Source organism: Vidua macroura, chromosome 39 (genome assembly GCF_024509145.1).
Source record: "Vidua macroura isolate BioBank_ID:100142 chromosome 39, ASM2450914v1, whole genome shotgun sequence".
NCBI lineage: Eukaryota > Metazoa > Chordata > Aves > Passeriformes > Viduidae > Vidua > Vidua macroura.
The window spans coordinates 719,066-723,797 of record NC_071609.1 but is presented as its reverse complement, the minus strand read 5'-3'; the positions used below and the strand labels follow the sequence as shown (position 1 = coordinate 723,797).

General features: G+C 54.5%; 1 long non-coding RNA gene across 1 annotated transcript; it reads left to right on the top strand.

The window, feature by feature from the left end:
- Positions 1-247: 247 nt before the first annotated feature.
- On the top strand, positions 248-4,124 carry LOC128821355 (uncharacterized). The gene is made up of 3 exons (XR_008441083.1): positions 248-333; positions 1,471-1,571; positions 2,884-4,124. It is a non-coding gene; the product is annotated as an uncharacterized LOC128821355 (long non-coding RNA).
- The last annotated feature ends 608 nt before the right edge of the window (positions 4,125-4,732 follow it).

The window sequence follows — 4,732 nt, the reverse complement described above, 5'->3', positions numbered from 1 at the left end:
TGGGAGGTTTATGGGGGTGGTTTTTGAGGAGTTTTGGGGATATTTTTGGGAGGTTCTTGGGGCAGTTTTTGGGTGGTTTTGGGGATATTTCTGGGCGGTTTCGGGGCAGTTTTTGGGATTTTTTGGGGGCAGTTTTTGAGAGGTTTTTGGGGTGACTTTGGGGCGGTTTTTGGGGGGATTTTTGGGATGTTTTTGGGAGGTTTTTGGGATGTTTTTGGGAGGGGTTTTGAGAGTTTTTTTGGGTTCTGTCCCCCCCAGGTACCTGTACCGGCTCTGCCCCTTCCAGCGCGTCACCCAGAGACCCAAAAACGGCGGCGCCGAGACCAGCCTGGGGTCAGGGCACCCCAAAAACGGCCCTGGGAACCCCAAAAACCGCCCTGGGCACCCCAAAACCGCCCTGGGAACCCCAAAAACCAACATGGGGAACCCCAAAAACTGCACTGGGCACCCCATAAAACGGCCCTGGGAACCCCAAAAACCGCCCTGGGCACCCCAAAACCGCCCTGGGAACCCCAAAAACGGCCCTGGGAACCCCAAAAACCACCATGGGAACCCCAAAACCGCCCTGGGAACCCCAAAAACCAACATGGGAACCCCAAAAAACCAACATGGGAACCCCAAAAACTGCCCCTGGGAAACCCCAAAAACTGCCCCTGGGAACCCCAAAACAGCCCTGGGAACCCCAAAAAAACCGCCCTGGAAAACCCAAAACTGCCCTGGGCACCCCAAAAACTGCCCTGGGAACCCCAAAACTGCCCTGGGCACCCCAAAACTGCCCTGGGAACCCCAAAAACTGCCCTGGGAACCCCAAAACTGCCCTGGGAACCCCAAAAACCGCCCTGGGAACCCCAAAAACTGCCCTGGGAACCCCAAAAACCGCGCCTGGGCACCCCAAAACTGCCCTGGGAACCCCAAAAACCAACATGGGGAACATGGGAACCCCAAAAACGGCCCTGGGAACCCCAAAACTGCCCTGGGCACCCCAAAAACTGCCCTGGGAACCCCAAAACCGCCCTGGGAACCCCAAAAACCAACATGGGAACCCCAAAAACCAACATGGGAACCCCAAAAACTGCCCTGGGAACCCCAAAAACTGCCGTGGGAACCCCAAAACAGCCCTGGGAACCCCAAAACTGCCTGGGAACCCCAAAAACCACCCTGGGGAACCCCAAAACTGCCCTGGGCACCCCAAAAACTGCCCCTGGGAACCCCAAACCCCCCAAAATATCCCCGAAATCTTCCTGGGGACCCCAAAAATACCCCCAGAGACCCCCGAAAGTGCCAATGGGGCCCCCAGAATTGCCCCCAAAATCACCTGGGGGACCCTCGAACCCCCCCCCCGGGGACCCCAAAAACTCCTCTGGTGACATTTGGGGACCCCCAAAATTCTCCTTGGGGACCCCCCAAAACCCCCTGGGGGACCCCCAAACCCCCCCCGGTGTCCCCTGACGCGCTGCCCCTCCCCCGCAGGCTCTGGGGCTCCTGGGCGGGGCCCGAAGGCGACAAATTCGGGGCCCAGAAATACGAGGGGGGGCACCGGCTGCTGGCAGGGCCCCGCCCGCGCCACCACGGTGAGTGGCACCTGTGGCACACCTGTGTGACGTCACCTGTGTCACCTGTGTGACACCTGTGTTACCTGTGTGTCCCCAAACCCCACCCGCGCCACCACGGTGAGTGGCACCTGTGGCACACCTGTGTGATGTCACCTGTGTCACCTGTGTCACCTGTGTGACATCTGTGTCACCTGTGTGTCCCCAAAACCCCACCCCAAACCCCGCCCGCGCCACCACGGTGAGTGGCACCTGTGTGACGTCACCTGTGGCACCTGTGTGATGTCACCTGTGTTACCTGTGTGTCCCCAAACCCCAACCCAAACCCGCCCGCGCCACCACGGTGAGTGGCACCTGTGGCACACCTGTGTGACGTCACCTGTGTCACCTGTGTGACGTCACCTGTGTGACGTCACCTGTGTGACGTCACCTGTGTCACCTGTGTGTTACTTGTGTGACGTCACCTGTGTGACGTCACCTGTGGCACACCTGTGTGACACCTGTGTGATGTCACCTGTGTGATGTCACCTGTGGCACACCTGTGTGACACCTGTGTGATGTCACCTGTGTGATGTCACCTGTGGCACACCTGTGTGACACCTTGTGTGATGTCACCTGTGTGATGTCACCTGTGTGATGTCACCTGTGACACCTGTTTGACATCACCTGTGTGACGTCACCCTGTGTGACATCACCTGTGTGTTACCTGTGTGTCCCCAAACCCACCCGCGCCACCACAGTGAGTGGCACCTGTGTGATGTCACCTGGGTGACACCTGGGTGACACCTGTGTGACGTCACCTGTGTCACCTGTGTCACCTGAACCCCCCCCTGTGTCCCCAAACCCCCCACCCCAAACCCACCCGCGCCACCACGGTGATGTGGCACCTGTGTGACATCACCTGTGTCACCTGTGTGATGTCACCTGTGTCACCTGTGTGACATTACCTGTGTGACATTACCTGTGTCACCTGTGTGGCACCTATCACCTGTGACATTACCTGTGTGACATCACCTGTGTCACCTGAGCCCCCACAATGTCCCCGGACCCCCCCCATCCCTGTCCCCTGTCCCCAGGTGTTTTAGGGATGTCCCAGGTGTGTCCCAGGTGTGTCCCCAGCTGTCCCCAGGTGTCTCAGGTATCCCAGGTGTGTCCCAGGTTGGTCTCAGGTGTCCCCAGGTGTGTCCCAGGTGTGTCTCAGGTGTGTCTCAGGTGTCCCCAGGTGTCCCCAGGTGTCCCTAGGTGTGTCCCAGGTGTCCCCAGGTGTGTCCCAGGTGTCTCAGGTGTCCCCAGGTGTGTCCCAGGTGTCTCAGGTGTCCCTGTCCCCCTCCAGGTGCGCCTCAGGTGTGGCCGGGACACGGCGGGTGACGGCGGCCACGGAGCCGAGCCGCTGCGAGTACCTGCTGGAGCTGGAGACACCGGCGGCCTGCCGGGAGCCGCCGGCGGGGCACGAGGAGCACGACGAGCTCTGAGCCCAAAATGATCCGAAATCATCCCAAAAATATCCCCAAAATATCCCAAAATTATCCCAAAATATCCCGAAATTATCCCAAAAATATCCCAAAACGATCCCCAAAACCCTGCCGGGAGCCGCCGGCGGGGGCACGAGGAGCACGACGAGCTCTGAGCCCAAAATTATCCAAAATCATCCCAAAATATCCCGAAATTATCCCAAAATGATCCCCAAAACCCTGCCGGGAGCCGCCGGCGGGGCACGAGGAGCACGACGAGCTCTGAGCCCCAAATATCCCAAAATATCCCAAATTATCCCAAAATTATCCCAAAACCCTGCCAGGAGCAGCCAGTGGGGCACGAGGAGCACGACGAGCTCTGACCCCAAAAATTATCCAAAATTACCCCAAAATAGCCCCAAAATATCCCCAAAATATCCCAAATTATCCCAAAAATAGCCCAAAATTATCCCAAAACCCTGCCGGGAGCCGCCGGCGGGGCACGAGGAGCACGACGAGCTCTGAGCCCCAAAAATTAATCCAAAATCATCCCAAAAATATCCTGAAATTATCCCAAAATTATCCCAAAATTATCCCAAAACCCTGCCGGGAGCCGCCGGCGGGGCACGAGGAGCACGACGAGCTCTGAGCCCCAAAAATTATCCAAAATCATCCCAAAAATATCCCAAATTATCCCCAGAATATCCCCAAAAATTATCCCAAAACCCTGCCGGGAGCCGCCGGCGGGGCACGAGGAGCACGACGAGCTCTGAGCCCCAAAACTGCCCCAAATCACCCCCCAAAATAGCCAAAAAATATCCCAAAAATAGCCCCAAAATATCCCAAAAATATCCCCAAATATCCTAAAAATAGCCCCAAAATAACCCAAATATCCCTAAAATATCCCCAAAATATCCCCAAAATAGCCCCAAAATAGCCCTAAAAATATCCCAAAAGGATCCCTGAAAATCCAAAATTATCCCCAAAATCCCCCCAAAAAAAACCCCAAAAATCCCCGAAAATCCCCAAAAACTGCCCCAGAGGAACATTCCAACCCCCCCAAAACCCAAAATTCCCCCCCCAAAACCCCAAATCCCTCCTGAAAAAAAACTCCCAAATCCTCCTTGTGCCTCAGTTTCCCTGGGGGGAGGGGGCTTCCCTGCCTCAGTTTCCCTTTTCCTGGGATGCCAAATTTGGGGATTTTTTGGGGGCGTTGTCCCAACATTCCAAGGGCTCCCTGCCTCAGTTTCCCTTCTCTGTTGGAGCCCGACTTTGGAAATTCAGTTTGGGAATTTTGGTGGCGGGGGGGGTTTCCCTGCCTCAGTTTCCCTCGCATCCCAAACTCCCAAATCCTGGAATTTTCGAGATGGGGAGTGGCCCAAAATCCCAAAAAAAAAAAAAAAGAAAAGGGGTGGGGGGGGGGAGGGGAGAAAAGCCCCAAACCCGGAATAAAAATAAAAATAAAAACTTTATTTGGGAATAAATGGGGAAAAAAAAAACAGAATTAAAAAAAAAAAACTTTATTTGGGAATAAAATGGGGAAAAAAACCTGAACTGAAATTAAAAATAAAAACTTTATTTGGGAATAAAAGGGGGAAAAAAAACCGAACTGGAATTAAAAATAAAAATAAAAACTTTATTTGGGAATAAAATGGGGAAAAAAACCTGAACTGAAATTAAAAATAAAAATTTTATTTGGGAATAAAAGGGGGAAAAAAAACCGAACTGGAA